General features: G+C 37.9%; 1 protein-coding gene across 2 annotated transcripts in view; it reads left to right on the top strand.

Annotated features, from left to right (window-relative positions):
* The first annotated feature begins 10,429 nt into the window (after positions 1-10,429).
* Positions 10,430-22,423, top strand: part of LDLRAD4 (low density lipoprotein receptor class A domain containing 4) — a 244,969-nt gene continuing 232,975 nt past the window's right edge. For both annotated transcript variants that reach the window (XM_085322504.1, XM_085322503.1), the window contains exon 1: positions 10,430-10,513. The gene's annotated coding sequence lies outside the window, so the exon portion shown is untranslated. The remainder of the gene's footprint in view (positions 10,514-22,423) is intronic.

Here is a 22,423-nt window from a genome sequence, read left to right as displayed (position 1 = left end):
TGGTGAGTGAAGTGTACTGCCAATTTGCCCTGCAAATCTGTCACTGAATTCCTTGGTCAGTGTGTCTCAGCTTGGGGCCAAGGAGGCAGGTTTGTTTTGGTGGCCTGGAACAGCCTCTCCCATCCTTCTGCACCCTCAGCAGTTTTCCCAGTCTCTTGTCAGCACCTGCTTCCTCATTGCTCTTCCTGTGCTGTGTTTCTTCTTCTCAAGTTCAGCTATAAGTCAGCACTGGGGAATGCCTTCCTCTGCTTCTCCACAGCTTCCTGCATACTCTCCTGTGCCCTTCTTGTCGTCCCTTCTCTTGGGATGTTCTCCCTCGTGTTACTCCCTGTCACTTACCCACTGGCAGCTCCCGCTTGTCACTGCTGGTGCCATTTTTCCTATGTATTGTACTAAAAAGCTAGAAAATGCCAGTTTTAGGGCTACCTACAGAGCTTGGGTATTACAGTTTCCAACATAGGACAAATGAAGTTTGAAATCAAGATAAAAAGCAGGGGTTTTTTCTGCCTGAGGTGAAGGATCAAGGGCTGCCGAAAGCAGAGTGGTGTGTTCTGTGTGGGCTGGCCCCTCAGAGCAGCTCTCATGCCCGGCTGACCAGCCCTAAGTCTGCAGCGGGGTCCCGTATGTGRGTGTCCTTTTACTGTTTCAGTAAATGGCCCTCACTGCTACTGCTAGTAATATACTGGCCCGTCACACAAACACATGCTGCACTTGCATTCTGAAAAAATCGTTGGGGGACTAGGGGTGAGCTTTGATCATACTGTGTCTGTGTTTTAATCCTGCTTTTTAAATGATCCTATGCAACTGCTGTACTATGTTTTGTAGAGTACAGGAGTGATAGTTGCCTTCTTCCCAAGGAAGCAGATGTGTGAATTTTGGGTTACGTGGAARTATTAGTCCTGATCATTAGTGAAGGAGAGCGTGGAGAGCTTGGAGCCCTAGTTGCAATTCACAGTTCCTCTCAAAGGGGAAATATTGCTTTGTAGAGGAAGTTTTTTCTTCCACAGTTTGAGCTCTTGCCTGGCATATGGGTAGGTAGGAAGAGTTTGCCAAATGTGTGATAGTTACATAAAATATGCAACGTTTGACAGATCTGAAAAGGGTTATAATAGACAATCTCCTTGCACTCCTCCCCGCAAAAAGTAAAACAAAATGAAAAGTCCATCAGATTTTCTTTCCCAGTTCGGGGATCCTTTACGTTAGTGTGGAAACCCTGGCTGTGAGCGTGGGCTAGCAATGGCTAGAGCTGTCTGAGGGCTTCCTACTAGGTGAGTGTTAGGTATGATGTTATTTCAAATAGCAGTGTTTTGTTTTGTTTCTATTTGCTGTTGCTATTACATACAGCGTTACTTTTGTGTACGTGTGGGAGATTATTCCCCATAGCTCATCTCCATTTCCAGTTCTGCATCTGCTGTAACACGGAGATACTACAGGCTGCTTGAAGTTCTCAGATTTCTTTTTCTTTCTTTTCTCCATTTTCTGCCTCTCCCATTTTTAAAGCTATATTAGTTTTCTGAGGCATAAAGTGAAATTAAAAAAGAAGTAGAGTTGTATTTAAGAACTGGGGATTATTTTGCTTTACTGGAGATATTTAGCCAAGTTGGTGGTTTGGAAATATTTTCATGGGAACTGCTTGAGCTATAAGTTATTGAGACAAAATTCCATAAAAATAACTGAAGTCCTGTTATAACAAGGTCATTGCTGGCAGCCTTAAGTTTCAAAACTTTCTGTAGCTGCAAGGAGGGAAGAATTATGGAACAAAATGGTCTGGATTTTTTGGCAATTTTCTGTTTTTCTTTTTAATAAATTAACATTTGGATTTGAACCCCTTTGTGACTGCTTCATTTCTATTCAGCTTTTACTCTGTATCCTTAATAAGAATGACACTGAGAAACAGAGGTTGGGAAGGGACACTTTTTTTTTCTGTTTAAAATTGGTTCCGCAGGATGGAAATTTGGCAACATGTGTGGAAACTAAGCAAATCTGTTTACAAAACTCTCTGTCTCTTAATAAAATGAAATGAACTAGAACTCTCAGAGATTTTACTGCTGAAACTGCATTTTGTTGAAATTTTCCTTTGTGTTGCTTTCTTGTTCTTTTCAGCTTTTTGAACTATTAGTTGTCCACTGTGAGATGTAATTTAAATAAGGAGGGTTCCAGCAGTCAGCTTGTTACCTGTGCTTTTCAGAACTTTAAGGCAACCGTTCTAGGAATAAGCCAGATTTAATGAGTCTGAAAGTGATGATGTCAAAGCAGCTCAGGGTATGACAGCTATTGGTAGTAGCAAATCTTAGGAAGGTACTTCTGTGAGAAGTGTCAGTGCAGATTTCTAGTGAAAACTTAAGGGTTGATCTGTGGCTGATGTAAACACAAGAACATAATGGAGTAAGTGCAGTCAGTTTCCCGTCTCCTCCCGTAAATAACTGTCAGCTCTTTACAGACTTTGGTGGGTATAGCCGTTGCCTTCATGGTGTGATAACAGGAAACAAGTAGGATGGGAAGATGGAATGACAAAATTCCCTATGCTATTAATTAACTGATCAGCAAAAATGTGCCAACAGGGAGATGGAAAAGAATATATTAATCTAGTAAATAATAGTAGAAACTTATGTAAGAACAAGTGGAAAACTCAGGAGAATTTGTGACTTGCTGAGTCAAAATATTTTCTAGTGCTGTGCAGTTGCCACCAGTCCCATACATCTGGCAAACAGCAGTAAAATATTTAATTTTTTTAATACACATTTACTTTTTTTTCCTCAAAATAAATGCTGTTAGAAAAATGAGTAAGAGCTTGACTTCACTGAAGAATTACAGGAGGAATTGTTGTTGTTCTTGTGCCTTTCCTATTTCTTAGTTATATGTGAAGCCATACGTAAAGGACGGGTTTAGAGGTACCTTTAACTCCCTTGCTGTTGGCTTCAGAATATCCAAATGCTTATGATGCTTAAAAATACAAAAAAGTAGAAAATTACGTTATTTTGTTACCTAAAGGTTTGTCTGCAAAGATACACAATTCATTTATTTCAAGGATAGTTTATACTTCAGAATGTGTTATTTGTGAATGTGTTAGAGTACCTACCTGAACAAATATAATGTCTGTGGGAAGAATCAGCATTTCTTTTTTATAAAAGGATCCCACTCAAACGTACTAAAGCCCTTTGAAGGAGTGAACATTCAGGTAAATAAAAAAGATGTGGATGATAGTCAAAGGTTCTTGACACAAAGTTCTCTATGAGAAGGAAGCTAAACAGCTGTGTGTGAAGAGGGAGGGTAATGTCATGGACTAACTACATGGTTAAAAGATGGGAAGAGTAGGGTAGAAATAAGTGGTTACTTCTCACAGGGGAGGGAAGTCTGTAGTGTAGTTKAACTGGTGCATTCAACATATTAAAAAAATGGAAAAGGGGTTCATCAAYGAAGTGGGCAAGTTTGCTGATGATGGGAACTTGTTCAGAGTAGTAAGAATGGAGTGAACTATGGAGAACTGGAGGAGTGTCTGACAAGGTGGTGTGGCTAAGTTGTAGAAGGGCAGAAAAATGCAGATAAATGGGAAGTGATGGGGAGAAATAACAATTTCGCTAAAAAATGTTGAGCTCTGAGCTGACTATCAGTCATGCATGAGGTTATAAGGTTATGTGGTTATGATAAATAGCAATGTGAACATGAACTTAGTGCGCTATGCTGATCAGAAAAGCAAATCAAATGCTAGGAATTATTTATAAAGTAATRGAAAATAAAATAAAGGGCATCATTGTTGCCAGTGTATAAATCCATGGCTCACCAGCATCTTGAATAGCATGTGCAGTTCTGGTCCCTTCAGCTCAGAAGCAATAGATTGGGAAAAAACGGGAGAAAGCTGCCTATGAAAAGGCTCATGTACAAGGGAATGATGATGAAAACTGGTACTCTTTAGCCTGGGAAAGAAGACACATTGGAGGATATGCTGGAGATCTGCTATATGATGAGTAGTAGGGAGAGATGGATGTGTTTGTTCACTGTCTCTTCCAACACAAGTGCTTGGAGGCATCAAATAAAGTAAGAGCATGAACAAAAAAAGAGGTGGATCTTCATGAAATAATGTGCAAAGAATACTATGTTTGTTCAAAGTTTAAGTGGGTTCACTTTCTGAAACTACATGCTCAAGAGAAGAAGATTCCTATTCTTCTGTAGTTGTGTGTAGGCTGTAATGGATAGGTGCACTTTGAATCCTAAGTGTTTTCTGTGGACTTTTGCAGTTTTGGGTAGCCTTTTATTTCCTGCAGTAGTTTACTACCACTGACCTGTAAAATGTGAGATAAGCAACTCATTAAGCTTAATTAAATGGCTTCCATATATGTATAACCTTTATGTATAACCTTATTTTAACCTTTTTTTTTAGTTTTTGAGCAAAACATTTTTATTTTTCTTCTCCCTCCTTCCTCAGTTGCTTAGGAGTATAGAGCATCTTTACTTGGATTTAAAAAAACAATCGTGGATTTAGTTTCTAGTAAAAATTTCTGTCATTTCCTTTGTAGAAAATAAGTCTCTCAGTATGTGCAAGAACTTCAGGAGTGTGCATGACAGAAGTTCTCTCGTTTATAATAGTGTTATTTCATTGTCAGCCCTGGATTTTTACTAGGAGGTATGCCCGCTTTAGCCATGCCTATTCTCACTTACARGTAGTGGTGAAATTGTGTGTTTTAGCCCCCAAATATGGCTGGTTCCTTCTTCAGTATATTGCCACCTTATTCTTGAGCAGTCCTTCTTTAAGCAGTGTTGCAGGTCCCAAGTTTGGGGCACAAAAGCAATTGTTTGTGCTAAGAAAGGTAGACGCTCCCTGCCTCAGTATCCTTGTCTTAAAAATGTGAGATGTTTTCTTTGAATATGCCTTTCCCAGTTTTGGAGCTCAAACTGGTGAAACTGCAGATCTGCCACTGAAAGCAGGAGAATAATGAGAACATGCAAAGCTTTTAGGTGCAACTCCTCCTGCACCTCCCCGGCTTGGGGGAGCTCAGCTCAGCTCCCTTCTTCCTCAGGTCACTCACCTCAGCAGCTACATGCACTGTATTCATATTCTGAGTGCATGAACATGCCTGTGCCTTCTGCATGTTTTATATGCTTTATGCCTCCCCTCTCCTGCATGCTTTTCCTCCATCCAGGGCCTGTGCTGTATTCCCTGAACCCTCACTGGCGACGTTAGCTGTCATCCTTGTCAGCCTCACCAGGGAACCCTGGGCTGGTCTCCATTGCTCAGGCTGTCGCATCCTTACTCCTTGTGCTGTGTCTGCTCGGTGGATCTGAGTTTCCCAGGCGGCCGAAGCGCTCTGGCAGGCACACGTGTGAGTCTGCAGCACGTGCTGAGCCCCGGGGAGGGATGCAGCCTTTAACGCAGAAGCTTTGCCTGCCGTCATTCCTCACAGTGCTGAGAGACTGTCCTTCGTTTTTATTCTGATGACACTTTCTCTTTTAAGAAACTCTCTCTCTTGCAAGGTTATCTGGCTGCGAAAAGGGCCAGTACCCTTCTTAGTTATTCAGTATTTGGTGTGATACTCTGATGGAGTTGTGTGTAATGTTTGGCTCTTAAATCAAGAGACAAATCCTAGGATGTTCCTGAATGCTGTTGCAGAGAAAGCATGAATACCAAAGTTTAACAGGAGCCCAGGTTTCCTGATGGTAACTTGTTGTGCTAACAGCAGATTCATTTGTTTCCTAATTAATCAGAAAGAGTGTTCTTTTTCTTTCAGCCATCTGGTGGAGAGCATGTTGTTTAGCTTTTTGCTATTGCAAATTGGAGCTACACAGGAAAAAGGATGTTTCAACTTCTGTTTTGGCTTGTTTTTCTAGGTTGAGTCAGTATAGAGCACGTTAAAACGTACAGTAATTATTGCAATGGTTGCTTCTTGAGGACTGCGAAAATTGGGCTTAAATTTTCTTTCCTGAAGAGACAAGGTGACAATATTGGCAGTTCAGTTGCTCATTATTACTTGTTTTATTCCATGAAATTAACTGTCAGACAAAATGATGTTCTCTTTATGAACTGCAGAACAGTTCTAAGATGCTGAATTTGTTACTGCTTTGTAGAGAATAGTCCATGTTGCTTTTACATTTCTTTTTTGGATTAATGTCAAAAATATATTGCCTGTCATAGATTTTTTTGCTGAGTGTGCCATTAGCTTGCTAACTCTTCACAAGGATCTTAAAACATTGCATTTTATTCTCCAGAAGTCCCTGTAGCACACACTTTCTTTGGAAGCTGTATTGTTCATGTGGAATATTTTTCCAAGGAGCAGTCTGTCCCTGTGTGATGTTTACTGTATTTTTGCCTTGCAGCCAGCAGATTTTAGTACAGACTTGCCTGGGGGTGGCCTTGTCCTATTTTCCTCTTAGATGGTTCTGGCATTTATAGAGCTTGGGAGATCGTGCTTCTGAATTTTCCAGTCTGAAGAGCTCAAGCCAAAACAGCAGGGAAGATAACAAACCTGCACGTTGTTTGGCTTACGGCAGCTGGGCCTGTTTTTCCTTTGACCTAAAGCAATGGCAGATTTTCTTAGCTGTGGTGTGGAGGAGGGGGGAAGTGAAAAAGAGGAAGGATACGTGAGGAAAATCAGTTCTCTTTTGCTTGGAAACAGCATACCTTTTTTCCTCCAATCCCTCTTCTTGCACCTCTATTATAGGTAAGTTAATAAACTTGAAGTTATTTTTATATCATCTGTAGGGATTTTCTTTGAGTTAGTATCTGAATACCAATTACTGATGAGAAAAGGGACTGTACTATGTTTTAATATTGCGTTAGCATTTAGAGCCACAAGCCCTTTTTATGTTGTAGTACTGCTGAGCTTGCAGAATGGACTTTTTATTAGAGAGGATTGGCTCCTCTCTAGTTTTTAATGACACTTGCTAGCTTCTCACCAAATCGTGTTAGCGCCTGGCCTCTCCATCTTGGTCAGTTAAAGAAACTCTTGCCAGTTAGTGCACAGAGTCTCTGCTGGGGGTGAACTTTGATGAATGAATATAGGAAAATTGGAAATATCCCCACAGACAGGTGGCTCAGAGAATACAGTAACTCTTGGCCTTGTTCTAAGAGAGTCTCTGTTTTCTGTAAACACTTTCTCTACAGCCTTCCCCTCTAAGCGAGGGTTTCTGTGGAAACAGAGCCTTCACTTCAGCTGCCTTTTACCTGTCCTAGTCCTRTATTTATTAACAGATGTTTTAGTTAAGTTTTGCCTTTATGTAACAGGAATATGTAGCTGTGTCACAGAGTGATTTTATTCCTAGAGGAATACTTTTTAATRGGATTGAATTCCAAGCTTACGAGTTTGAGGAGCATAGGAAAGTTTCCCCAAAAGTTTGTGAGGACAGCAGTGACTGTATAGGTGTACTACATGTTCGAAGGGGAGCAGAAATTGGTACTGCCCACGTATGGCCAGCAATTCCAAGGACTCACCCTGAYTAAGCCAATTTAAAAAACATAGTTTCTGTAGAGATTGATAGGATTCCTGCTTGTGAGTCTGCAGTGTGGGACAGACAACAGACATACCCTGAGTGTTCTCGGCTCAACGTAAAGGGAAAGAATGAATTTGCTTTCTTCCTACCTGTTTTAGTGTTTTCTCCTTTCATATTGTTCAGTTTGTAGTTCTTTCTTATGCTGTGTGACATCTTCATAATAACCTCTATCGTAAAGACTTCAGTTTCTGCTGTAGTTCCGGCAACAGATGGGAGTGTAGAAGCTACAGAGCTGCTGCTTCTATGAAGAAGCTATTTTACCAATTCAGTTGTGCAAGTGCTAATCCAGAAAAAAAAGAACTTTCTTAACTGGCAGTTTGTATAGATTTCACTCTCCTCTTCTTGGCCCTGTTTGCAGTCCTCTGAGTTTGTCAGTGCTGCACCCAAATTATGTTTCACACCAAAGGTAACATTATACGGACCTGTGGAAGAAGCAAGCGGAGTGTCGGTCACAGCAGAGGCACTTCAGTCTGATGGTTTCACGCTGAGATGAAAAGGGTCAGTGGAGAKTTCCTGTGGGAGAGCCACCTCTGTTTTTTTTGGCTGAGTAGTGGGAATGCGCAGACTTGTGAGAACAGGCCAACAAGGAGCTCTCAGAAAATTCAGTGGCTTCAAGATTGTTACCAGTGACGTAAGAGGCCAGTATTATATAGGCGAGCGATCAAATTCTGTGAAACTAGTGTGTTTATTTTCTGGTGTTTTTTCTTTCCATTCTTCAAGTACAGTTATCAGTGTTAAGAGTATGAGGCTTTCATTACTTTTTAGATTAACGTGATACCTTCATGTTTTCAAGCTTTACCCTTTGTATATAGGGGAATTTTGTGTTTTAATTAGATACATTAAAAAAGAATATAATCTATTTTGAGGTGGTAATTCGTCTCATTTTCCCTTAATAATCAACTCTTTTCAGTATTCTCAGTACTGTAAAATATTGACATCTTCATCCAGCAGGAACCTTTTCTGCTTTATGTTGCCCTTGTTTGCTGATCTGAACTGGCCTCAGTTAATTCCTGTTTCACATCKTTACCTTTTTTTCAATAATGGTCCAAACTCTTAAAACAGAAAGAAAGGACCCTCAGTCTTCTATGAATGTTTTCTGGCAACTTTTATTACTACTCTTCACCTAACTTTTTTTCACTAAATATACTAATTCGCATAATTTGTCTACTGTTATTTAACAGATTTCCTTCCCATGTTAAACTTAGGTAGGCTGTAATCACTGCTTGCTTGCTTTTAATGTTTTCAAGAACTTCTTCCTCAGCATTAAGTAGTAGCAGATCTGGTAGATTCTCTGTTGGTATTCATTGCTACATAACCAAGTGCCCCTGAAGTCAAAAATGAACAGCCTTGAGTTAGCCATAGAACAATACTGGCTTGAATTTTAATTTAAAAATTTGAGGAGCTGGATAGTAAAATGATTCTTTAAATCTAAAATACGATAGAGTGGAAATCTTTGAGACAAATTCTAATTGTGTGAACTGTGTTGTATCAGTGGTTTAAAATTAAGGTTAGGTCACCACTCTGCATGCCAGTAAACAGTTTAGGTACAGTTATATATTAAAAAAAAMCCCTCACTTTCAGTTACTTAAATATTTGTGTTGAGTATTTTGAAGGAAGTGGCTTGTTTATTGTGGTTTTAAAATAACAAATAAAGTCTTTCTTGAAATACAGTGTTTGTATCTTTTTTTTTCCTTTCTTCTCAACTTAGTTATGGTTAAAGTTACATCTGTTCTGTAAAAGTTCATTGTATTTTTCCTAGAAGGTATATTATACCAGAGCCTCTTAGCTTATTAAAAAGTATTTGAATTCTGGACAGTAAAGTGCAGTTACATCATCCAAATAATTGCTGTGTTGGGTTTGAGAAAAGTTTATCYGTCATTGCATACAATATATGCAAAAATCGATGGATGCAAAGTTATTTGCAAATACAGCTTTGGCAAACCTCCTCTGGAATTCTAAGAGGGTTTTCCAGCTAGACTTAGTCATTTTTTCCCAAATGTCTTGGCATAACTGATCACTCAGGAGTGACATATGGTAGAAACATGCTCTAAGGGACAACTCTACCGGATGGCGCACAGCACCACACAAGATAGACAGATGGTGGCTTATTCAACCTTGGAAAAAGTTTAATCCTACATATTGGCAAGGCGGCCTGGGTACTGAGAGAGAGGCACACACATGCCTGCGAAATCTGAGGAAAAGCTTTTGTGAGTTTGTTTGCTATTACTGAGAGAACTAGAAGAATTGAACTGATAATACATAGGATAAGTATCAGCAAAATTATATGCTCAACATTCTAGCAAGAAAAAAGGGAAGTTTCTTAGAAAAACGACATCTTAGAGTTAGCAGAAAATAAAGATCACTTAACTTTGCACAGCATCTTCTATACTGAAAAATGTTTATTCAGCAAGGCAGATGAAAATTTACCTTAACCTCTACAGCTGTGGCTATTCATTAATTGAAGCTTCTAGTAGGAGAAAGGATATTTTATATTTTTCATGGTTTTACTTGTAAACATAATTTTGCTATTGGTTTTGTGAAGTGCGTTAACCCAGAAACTGTAACCTTTCTCRGAAGAGTAATCTTGAAGAAATGTAAATTCAAACAAAAAGTTTCCAATTCTATGATGCAAAATTAAAATTTATAGCAGAAAATGCAAGCTGCATATTTTAGTTTTAAAAAACAAGCAGAAGAACTTTAGGCTTTTCATTTTAATATCTTTGTGTTTAAGACAGTTGAGAGAGGCATATAGTGTTTCAAATGGGAAAATGTGGTGTGGCTTGTTTAGATATCTAGAAAAGAGTGCATCAACTCTGAAAGCTTTCTGGAAACCTGTAGTGATTGATCTTCTAGATCCACTGCAGTGTTTTGTAAGGATTTTGAAAATACTGATCCACTGAGAACACCAAGGATTATATGCCAAACTTTCTTCTTCTTCTTCTAGTAGATCACCCGCTATAGTCACAGCCAGAAGGAAAAGAAGCATCTCCTGACTTGCTGGGCTTCAAGGATTTCAGTTATGTTGTACTGGGTGAGTAGACTAGACAGGCATTTTTTTCTGAAACTTTTCTAGAAATGTAAATATAATTCAAGTAAATTAATCTTGTACCAATATAGGTATACTTCAGTCAAATTAACATCATATCAATAACATCTCAATCACAGTAACATGATCTAGTTGATACATATTTTATAGCAATAATATAACTGTATGTGTCAATGTGTGTGTATAGATATATACATAACTATAGTTAAATCTAAAAAGTAATTTTTAGATATGGGAAGATTGTGGTGTGTCATCTCTGATATTTTTCTGTGGAAATACATTGATTTCAAGGAATTGTCTCATGTTAAAGAGTTGAGGAATGAAGGGAAAAGTGAGCTGCTCAGAGTAGCCAACACTTGGATAGTTATTTGCCTGGGTATGGAAGACCCAGCTAATACTTATTTTGCCTAATCAGAGAAAGAACTTGAAAATGAGGTTCTGGCCACTGACCCATCAGCTCAAATGCCTCATTTGGCATYGAATGGCACATTATTTTAAAGCATAGTGCAGTGTGAGAGATTGAAAAACAGCTGCAGAAAGAAACTAATTCAATAACCTAATGTTTAGGATATGCACTGAAGAAGCACTATCAAATTCCTACTTCGAGCTGAGAGTACTCTTATGTGATAGAAAGTCATGCATGTTTAGGACTTAGTAAAAATAAACATTTAGTCTTCCTGAGGATATGAGTACCTTTTAAATGCTTATTTTCTTGTCACCCTTTTCTTTCTTTTGCTGCTCTCCATTGTGGGAAATGATAGTGTACCATATCATAGCTGAACCCGAAGGTCTACAGTAATTGCTGCAGAACTAGTGCAATCATTCTATTTTTTTAAATCTACTTTAACTAATTATTACAAGACTTAGTCAATACAAATTTTAACAATTAAATTTGTGCCAAAGTGTACAGTCAGCAAAATACGGCGAGTATCAGGTTACTCTCTGCCTAGTCCCTACATGAATTTCATACATTCTGCACAGAAGGAATGAGCATTCAGTAGCCCATCCAGCCCCCTATGACAGAATCCTGGCTTACTGTCACAAAGTATGCCTCTGGGTCTTCTAAGAATCATTTATTTGTGAGAAAGAGAGCTACAATCTGGTGAGATGATTACAATTCTGCACATCCACAGATGACACCTTTATGACTTAGATCTTAAGTTCAGGCTCAGGAATACCTGATTCTCTTGAAAATTTGAGTTACACTTCATCAAATTGACATTTTTATAATTTATAAACTCAGTGTGATCCTAACACTGTTAAATACTGAACATCGATGCCTGTGAATCATCCAGCTGCTGTTGGGATCGAGTCTTGCATCTCCCTGGCCAGTGACAGTGGAGATCATTAAACCATGATGGCTGTCATTCAGATGGGAACGGTTTGAGATAATAATGTGAACGTGTCCAAAATAAAGTCACTTTTCAGCTTACTTGTGGGACTTATATTTGGGGGCCTGAAATGGAGGAAGAATTGGAATAGTGGAATGGAGACTTTGAAGACACAGATATATATGTATATACATACATATATGTGTATATATATATATATATATATAAAAAAAGACATTTGAGAGGAACAAAAGGACTTGCTTTTATAGCAGGATTATTAAGTTATGTGATCAGATGAGGAAGTGAGAAAATGTCTATGCAGGAGAGAAGCAGCCTTCAGGTTTTGGAAGATAAGTTGTAGTAAGTGGTTTTTTTAGAGGGCTCTGATCTTTAGATCACTGACTCTCATGAGTGGTAAGAAAACTGAGATAGGAAACACATGTGGCCTTATTTTGTCTAGACTTACGTACCTTGTGCGCTTCCTAAGTAGAGAGTGATTTTTTTTTTTTTTGAGTTTATGAACTTGTGCATATTTTCCTTCAACCACCAAATGTCCTGGAAACCCAGAATACCCTCAAGGTTAGATTTTCTTGTTCAACTTGATGTGAAATCTGGGCAGGATGTGGGTTAGCGCTAATCATGGGAGCCTGTGGCATCCTGCTCTGCCAGGTCCTGTTTTTCTGCAGATGTGGTAGTCAATACCAAAGCAATTGAACGCAGAAACTAGGAAAAAAATTGACAAGGAGGTAGTTGAGCCAAACCAAAGGAAAATTAGAAGATGGTTAGGACAGAGCACAACTGTATGTACAGTGTGTGTAGGGGGGGAATTCTACCATACTAGTTCATGTTAATTGCTGTCTCTGAAGTTACATTTGAGCTGAAACTTTAAAAATGGGACTAAAGTATCTTGTTGCACACCTCAAGGAATAAATATAGTCTTTATTTGTTGCTGCTGTTCCAAGACATACTGTCAAGAGGTGTGGCCAAGCAGGGTGAAGGAACAATTTAAAAAGCCTTGTTTGGTAAGTAGACTGGTGGTAGAACAGTATGAGAAAGTTTTAGTTGTTGTCAATATATGTATTTTTTTGCCTTTCTGGGAGATCTTTTTGGAGATACTAACTCCCAGTTTAGTACTTAAACCCTTTCACTCCTTCCTCTCCCTGTCCCATCACTCCTTAAAAGAACACCTGAAACCCCACTGCTATAAAAACAATATCATGTGGGTTTGATGTAACCGTGAGTAGGTAGTAGCGATGTACACTGTAGGTGATGTCCTTCTCTCAGAATCTTAAATTCAGATAAAGCTGAAAATGGCTCTGATCACTTTTATGCATTCTGGCTATCCCTCTTTGTTCTTTTTCCCTCCCCCCTTCCGCTTATGCTCACTTGCTCTCTCTTTAGTTTAACACAGTTGAACAGCAGTGAAGTGTAAAATGTGCTTTTGCCAAGGTCAGTTTCTTGTGATTACTCGCCTGTGGCAACTTATGCCAGTTGCAACAGACTGAGTCTCAGCAGTCCACAAAGTCACACTGGTGCTTATGCAGAGGACACCCAGTGTAGGTTATAGTAACTGTAGTCTGGAATAGCTTGCAATGCTGCGGAATATTAGCAGCTTGCTTTAACTCTTCCCAGCTAGCTTGCACTCCTTCAGTGGACTGGAGTCTCTTCCACAAAACGATAGGTTGTCCTCTTCTCCCAAGAGCCTCGAGGAAGTTTATGCCTAGATGAAGTTCTTGGTGTTTTTTTCTCTTCTGATAGGGAATTGCCTGAAATTACAGGCATGACCACATGTTCATAAATGAAGAGAAGATAAAATAAAGCATTGCCAAAACAATGAAACACTGAAAAAATATGTGTTTTAGAATGCTGTATATATAGTTTGTGTGGCTGGCTTACTTTTGGGGAAAGCTGTATCAAATCCTGTTCTATTGAAATTGATGGAAGATAGAAGAGAAAATGTAGATATAAATAGTAAGAAGCATTATGGAAAGATTTAAGGAGCTGCTTTTTAAAGCAAAAACTTGAAAGATAGAGCACATAGAGTTTTTTAATCCTCTTTAAAATGTTGCAGACATTCATATGCCTCAAATAATTTCTTGTTTAGAAGCTAATAATGGTTTTGACTGCTGTGACGGGAGAAGGAAAGTGAGTTTCCCCAGGCAAGAGCATATGTTTCAGCGTGGAGATAGGGATTCCTGCATCCCATTCTGGTGTTCGCACTGGACTGACTCTATGGTGAGGGAGAACCCCTCTTTCATTGCCCTTTCTCGCCTGTGAGTGAACTGATATCTCTCTTTATGAGAAAATGTTATATTTAGAACACAAAAGCATAGACTTCCTTGTTATTTTACTTACTTGCGTTATCATCTATAATATATCTATTTTTGTTCTGAAAGTATTCACTTCTGTAAGAAGCATTTGGATTTTGAGCTCTGTAATACTGATCTTGAGGTGTCCCTCACTACTGAGTGCTAGAAAGGCCATAAACCTAGATGATCAGCTCAAGGGCTAGAGCTGAATTTTGACCTTTGAAATTCAGTGAAGTGCRAGATTTCATTGCTTAAAACTGATTGCTATACGGTTGTGCATTTGATTTAATTTGAGACTGCGTTACTGTATTAAACAGTGCTCTCCTGGCTTTGGCTTTGGCTTTGACATGATTCCTGCAAGTAAAATAATGGCTCAACAGTCATGTTTTGATCTTGTAAACATTTCAAGAAAGCACTTTAAGAAAGGCTTATCTGGTATTTTCTGTTTAATCTTGCTTCAAAGATTATAAGAAGGATTTTTATTGAGGAAGATGTGACAAGGTGCATGTGTTTTGTTGCAAGTGTGATGATGTGTGTTTTGAACTGACATTTGCTTACTGCTTATATGGTTTTCATAGCCTACCTGATTCTATCCATACTTGAGCCCCCATTCCTTTGCTTTTAATAATGTTTTTATCAGTACAGCTCTTACAGAAGCATGCACTGTGATAGCTCTCTTCAGACTTTGTGAAGGCTCATCTCTAGACTGCGCTTGTCTTTAAGCTGGAAATTCATGATGAAAATGAGTGGTGTTCTGTGTCTGTGCTGTGGTGTGTAGGCTTGCAGCACTTGCGGTGATGGAAGTTGTCCTCTAATTATTTTAAAGAGAGGGTAGAAAACAGTATCACCGTTACAAAGAAACAACTGCACTAGTAGAAGTTCAGTGATTGAACTTAGGTCAGCTAAGAAATGAGCAAGTGAGTGTTCCTGAGTGTGGTAACATAGAAGCATTGCATTAGCTGTACTGACCAGAATTCAAGCCATTCATTTTCCTTAATTTTAAGGATCTTGAGAACAGGAGAGAACAACTCAGACACAGAAGTTGGTTTTGGAACCTTTTTAGTGACATTCCTGCAATGGGTTGCTAGTGATGCACGCTCTTAGGATTTCCTAACCAGTACATTCAGCCTGAGCAAATGACTGACAGGTGAGATCGAAGAAGTCTGCTCAAAAACCAGAAGTGATTCAAATCTCTGTGCGGAGCTCCTAAACAGTTTTTAAAAATTGATTAGACTTTCACTATTTCTCAAGTTCTTGCCCCCTGGGTTCTGGGTGATAGCAGAAATGCTCTGCTGCACACAATGAAGGTAGCTCTTGTTTTATTTTTGGACCAGTCAGAATCCTGAGCTGCTGAAGTCGTGCAAGATTTGCAACCTAATGTTTCAAACTCATGAGTTGAGATGGGAAAGCTTTTTAGGGGATTTATTCATTCAATTCCTATTAGTTTAAAAGGGAGCTGAGTCAGTCTCCTGGTCAGCTTTAAAACATCTACTGTGCTAGTTCAGATGTGCTGGAAATAGACACTTTAACATATGGATACAATTCTACCTTTTTAATGTTTCTGCAGTTTGTGAGTACCACAAGACATTTCCCTTTCTGAAGACGACCACTGCTGACTCACTGAACAAAGTAGAGGAGTGCCTAGCATTTCACACACTCAGTGCTATATTAGAATGAGGAAATGAGCAGTAAATTTGTGCTGTGCCACGGTACATCTCCTCTGTGAACATTTGGTGTTTATCTGTCTTGGTTTGGGGACAGTGGAAAGACCCCTTCTTAGCATTTAGTTCACATTCACGCATAAGGGTAACTAGGAGCAAAGCAGCCGTGTGAACAGAAGTCAGTAAATTCAGAAACAGAAAACATTCTCCTGTTCTTTATAAAAGATATTGGTTACAAGCCTTTATTTGGGTTAGCTTGAGGGGATGATAACTGTGCTTTGCCTCCTTGGAAGATGAAAGGGGCCCAGTTAGTATATTGTTTTTTTTTTCTATTTCTCTTTTTATTGGCAAGATTATTTTAAAGCTTCTAACAACTTTTAACAAATGCTTATTTTGTATTTCAGTTATGACAATACAGCATCATCCTGATAGTTCTTTTTTCATATCAGACAGGCAAAATTCAGTGATGAGCATGTAGGATTGGGAGGCAGGGTTTCTTACGGTTTGTTAATTCAGTCTGTGACGTTTAAATTATTGCATGACTTGGACAATCTATAACATAGTTTCAATTTCCACATGGGAAATATTACCTAATAATTTTCTGTCTTGTGAGTGCATGTGGAGATTAACTTTGTAGAAGGAATGAAGCATTTATTAATAAACAATCATTTTTGCTATGTCACTTTCTTATTTGTAGCAGTGACACTGGTAATGCTAAGAGGAATATAAATGAACAAACATTTAAATGTAAATAAAAGACACATTTAAGTAATTTTCATCACCTTCCACTAAAGCATGTGCATTCAGTAGTGTCCATGTTATGGCTAAATGTTTTGATGATTTTAAGATTTTAAAGAAGAAATGACAAATACTGCAGTAGAACCCAAGGTCATGCTCGATTGTTGTGTCTTCGTATCTCACCTACAGGAGATAGGGCACATACCTCACCTACAGGAGATATCAAGCACGAGGAGTGCTTGATGATCTTGCTTTAAAAGCCTGTTAAATAAGAGTATTGGAGAAGCAACACACATTTGAAATACAACTTAATTTTAAAACTTTATTTTTGTTGGATGTTTTCTGCAGTACAAGTATGATGTATGATTAAATTGCACTATATGGCTGTATGACTATTTATATTTTTTATTATTCTTACATTGTTTTGTAACCCCATTAAAGAGAAATAAAGTGTTTCGCCAATCTCTGTTTCCAGTGTCAGAGCTATCATTTGTTCTGATTGCAATATAGGAAAAGGAGCATTACTTTTGAGTTTCTTTCATTGGTCAACTTCAAGGATGTGACTGAGCAGCAGATTTTGAAGTAGTTCTTTTTTTTTAAGACATTGTTTTCACCATTTTATTGTCTCTTTAACAAAAAAAAGCCGTCTAAGTATTTAATTTTTGATTCTTTTTAGTTTCACTTAGACTTCGGTGTTTTTTCTACTATACTTTAAATATTAAAAATAAACTTGTGATAAACAGCCTTTGGGTTTAAGCTGTAATTGCTTCACAGTGCTTGTATGTTTTGGATGTGGGCTGGAAATAAAGAAACGAGATAAATTTGAAGAACAGACAGGAGGAAATGCACTTGAAAACTCAATTTGCTATAGAAGCTTGGCCACAGAGGTCATTTTTGGCATGGTGCTGTGTCTGAGCTCTTGCCTGACAGGAGTAGTGAGCTCATTTGCCTGAGATTTTTTCTTTTTTTGTTGTTATCATTGTAGTCCAATTTTACCTGAATATTATTTAAAAAACCCACAAATCCAGCTATTTTACTAAATTTCAGCTGCTTTTATAAATTTGTGCTAAGAGACTAGCAGTAACTGAGTTGCCACTTAATGAGCCTTTGATTGGGATTTCATTCAAAATGTTCTCATTTCCTCTGCCCATGTGGATGGCATGAAACCTTGCGCTCTGCAGCTATTGAGAAGACAGCTGGGGAATGTGGTCAGACATGCTAACTAACCTCCAAGATTTTACTGCCTGCAGGGGTTACTGAAGGTAACTAGTCATGGTTTTGAAACATTATTCTGAGCACACATAAAAGAAATATTCAGCACTGAAAATATATAGTTAATTAATGTTGCATTTTAGAGTTTTGTAATTAAATGAGACTTTAAGACAATCTTCCAGCTTGTGTTATTGATGGAGCTTTTTATCTCCCTAGAATGAAACCTGAAGCAATGGATTATGAATCATACTTTCAGTGTTCCACTTAGACTGGCTTGAATCATCAGTGATTTTTTCTTCTGGCATGATTTGGGGGAAATGCCAGTTATTTTTTCATGTGTGCTTGTTAATTATTATTGACTGTTGAATAAAGATAGAGATGAAGGCAGCCCAGCTGAACACCTGTTTTCGTTTAGTCTTGAGTTTCTAAAGTGTCACATGAAATATTGTATGATTGCACAAGAGAAACAGGAAGATGCAAACTGATGATTCTTTATTGTTAGTGTCAAACAAGGATGGTAACAAGTAAGTCCTAAGAGCTTATTATCCTACTCATAGTTCCTTTGTCTTGATAGTTTCCAGATGTATAAGATAACAGAAATCTCATATCTGAAAAATTACCCTTGTAAATAACCCCCAAAAMATGGAGTTTCTTGCTTTTTAGGTTTTCTTTAAACTGCTTGCTGTCTATTGATAGTATGCAAATGTAAACAAATTATTCTGGTCATGTAAATTGTGCTATACTTAATAATCCTTCTTTTATTGGATAATGTTATTTTTAATGTTACGTTTCTCTTCTGATATAACCAGATGCATAAAATTGCCCGGTGCTGACTTTTTGGTAACTTGAAAAGCAAAGCCCAACTTCAGTAGTGCTTTACAAGTACCGCTGTTATAATCATTTTGAACTTGATGCATTAGAGCATTGCAAGAATAGTTTCTCTTATTATTTTCTTAAGAATAACCATATATATACCCTTTTCTATATTAAACTTTTTACTCTATTCTTGTGTTCAAGATGTAAATGCTCTTAAGTCTTTTGTGGAAAACAAGAGCTTTTAACTAGGCCTCTCAAAACCTTGATTTCTTTTTATTTACATACATTCATTAGCCCTGAAGATTGAAATCCTTCATAGAAGCAGTAAATACTTGAATATGCTCAATATTATATATTCTGTTCTTCTAACTGTACGCTCATTGTTAGAACTTGACTCAGGGGATTTGCTTCGTGCAATGTTACACTTCTTTGCCAATTATGTGCACAGAAAACACAAATGGATGTGTCAGTTGTACAGTGATGGAGCTATGCGACATATTTTTTAAGAGCTTAAAATGTATCTTTTTCTGCCATGTGTGAAGACTGAACATCCATGACTTCACTCAATGACCAATTAGTAGATGCTTTATCCTTCAATAAATTGAAGCTCCTTTAAAAAGCCAGTTTATATAATCTGTGATGCAAAAGTTTCAGAGCATCTAGAAAAGAGAGAAACGTAACAAATACATAGGATATCTGCATGCATAGATTATGGGCAAATAAATGTACCGTAACTAAAATTCACGGATTCTTGCTACTGGTATGTGAGAACTCGGGCTGTTCTTCTACATCAGTGTTGGCATGTGGTCATTCAGCTGTGGGGAACCTACTCTTCATGGTAAACAATTCGGTGCTTATATAGGTAAACCAGGTTTCTTAAATTGGGGGCCTCACTGTGAGGCAAATTTTTCTTTCCAGATACACAGTGAATGAGAAAATTCGGCTTTGCATAGAAGGAGCAGAAGTGAATGATAAGTGTAACAGTAATATTTATTTTAGGGCTAGTAATATTTATTCCAGTGCTTTTAGCTGGAGAGTAASCTCTCTGATTGACCAGCTCTTACTTCTAGGTAACTTTCACCTCCTTTCAAATTGTCCAGGCAGCAACCCTTATTTTAAAAATTAAAGAAAATCTCATTCTCTGATTCCTTGTTTCTTTCTCTACTGGAGCCATCCAGTTTTGTTGATAATGATCTAATCCGTTGCATAACCAGAAAATACTGAGCCTCCTGCTGCAGCCTGCTTCTATCTTGGCACTGCTGGGAGGCTTCAAAGGAGACTGTCAGTGAGGCAACTGCTGTACCAGCAAGGCCAACAGGATCAAAGCATATGTTTAGAAAGAAAAAAAAAACAACAAAAAAGGAGTGATTTCCACACACACCTGACATTCAGAACGTGAGACCAGTCTCACAAAAACAAACTGTTGTAACATTTAATTACTTCAAACTTTATAATGACAGAAAAGAGCTGGGATTTTCAAGGAAAATCATGAAGATTTTATTTTGTAGATATTTGGTAGGAGGATGGATATTTTTCAGAATGGATGAATTGACAATTTTAGGCAGTTTGATTATTTTGTATGTATGATTTTTATGCTGCGTCATGTTGCTTTCTTGGCTGTTTTTCCCTAAAAAATAAAATGAGTAAGTTTCTAAGTGAAATAAATAGAAAAATTACTTGAAAGAGGAAAAAAGTTGCAGTAAAGTTTATTGTAGTGTTATTCCTTGAAGACTGAATATTTGTTTCAAGACTATTTAATAGGCCTGGAAAAATATGGACGTTTTTTAAACTTCTCAATAAAATGGAAACAATTTCTCTTCATATTTTTTGCAGACATTTTAGATGAAAAATGCCTGATTGTTCAGGGTATCATATAATTTATGATGTTATCTTGTAAGTGAGGTTCATGAATTAAGAGCTATTTGATACTCCTTGCACTCTGAATATGGTTTATATTATGACACATTTAGGCTTAATTTGAGCCTCTTCTGGTATCAAATGTTCAAGTTTTTCACTTTCAGTTCCAAGTATCTTTTCTTCAATACCCTCAGGAAGATCTTAATATTTACCTATGCTAATTTATTAAGAAGTCATAATAGAAATGTAGCAATCTGAGCTATATGTTACTAGTGTAAGTTCCTATAGCATACAGATTAGTAAACAAAAAGAAACCGTGTGACTTAGCTGCTGGCAGCTTTATGATAGTGTTCTAGCCCATATTCCCTTGGTTCCTGTGATTTACGGTAATACTACTTTCTGTTTTTTATGAGAGGTAAAAACGATAGGAACTTGTTTCATATGCATCAACTCTCCATACAATAAAGAGAAGCAAAAGAAAAGGTGGAGTTACAATGAACTTACTCTCTTCCTACTGCCCTAGTTATTCTCTAGGCTTCTTAATAATGTCCTAATGTGATTAGTAGTGCTTATGCCTTTTATTCCCGTGGTGGTTTGATGATTGACATATATAGAGTGTTGTTCATATGCTGTGAATCCTAAGAAAAACGACAAAGCACAGTGTGATTACTCTAAATATATATGCACTAAAGTGTAGCATCATGATAAAGTGTATTGAACTTTTCCTATCTTCCTACATTTCAAAATCTTGGAATTATCTTTTAACTAGAATTTTGGACATTTTAGTGTTAGCAACACTCCACAATCCCTATCTTCCTCTCTTTTTTCTCTTACTAGACATAATGCCTTACTACTGCCTCTAGTGTCTCTAGTCCATTAGCGGCGCTCTCTAGTGAGACTATGCTCTGGTGATTAGAGGAAGAACCTCCAGTTGGGATTTCTGCTTTTGTCCTTTGACTACTTTGCCCTTTGTCATGGTGCCTGTTTCTTCATTGATACTTCCTCACAGAGCAGGGAGAAGGGGACTGGGTGATGATGTTTTAGAAGCTGTTAAATATGCACGACATTTTACAACATGAAGGTAAAATCTTTGCTGTAATACTTCGGATCCTGCAGTCTTGTTTTCTTGGAGCAAGTGGAATCATGAGAAGCCACTTATAGACAGATACAGTGAGATTTCCCCTTACATTGTGAACATGAGTAGTGGTGCTCTCCCCTTCACTTTTGAGGATCCTTGTCCTTCACAAGGTCTTCAGAGCTTCTTTGTGCCGGGGCTGGAGCTGTTCTGCTGCGGCTGTTCTCAAAGGGCTGGGACATGCTGGGGAGTTCGATGGTCTCATACATGTGCAGGACAGTGAAGTTCAAACTTGTCAGCAGTGACAGCTCTGAAAGCCTGGAGCATGCTCCTTCACAACGGGCCCTTTGGAGACCGAGGCTGCGAAGCTCTAGCTACATTGCAAAAAACAGAAGCAATCTGTAAATTTTCAAGAGATATGTTAGCCAAATTGAGAAATTATTCTGAGGATCACAGAAGATACTTTCCTTATCCAAAACTACCTGTTCTAGAAAGCATAAGTCTCTGAAACCTTTTCTTTGAAAAGTCCATGTTTTTGAAAAGTCCAACAAGCGCCAAACAACATATTTTTCTTTGTCCCCTTTATGGAAACATCCATGCTAGTTTGGTTGAAATTAAAATAATGTAAAATTTGAGCTTCAGAAATAAACTCAGTTTGGCAAGGTTATAAATAACTTGAGAGATTAACAGTGCTCTGGTCCCTAACTATTATGCAGCGAGTTGGCAGAGAATGTTTTCTGCTGTGCTTTTTAGAAATTAGATTGTTAAAGTCACTAAGACTAACRATACCTAAATATTTAATGATCTGTGTCATCTTTTCCCCTCAGATTTTTTTGAGGTAAAATTCTGCCCACATTGACAGTTTTCATGGAATAGCAGATAAAATGTTGGAGGTC

This window comes from Rhea americana, unplaced genomic scaffold (genome assembly GCF_003343005.1).
Source record: "Rhea americana isolate MKP2758 unplaced genomic scaffold, rheAme1 scaffold_78, whole genome shotgun sequence".
Classification (NCBI taxonomy): Eukaryota; Metazoa; Chordata; class Aves; order Rheiformes; family Rheidae; genus Rhea; species Rhea americana.
This window is presented reverse-complemented; position numbering and strand designations above follow the sequence as displayed.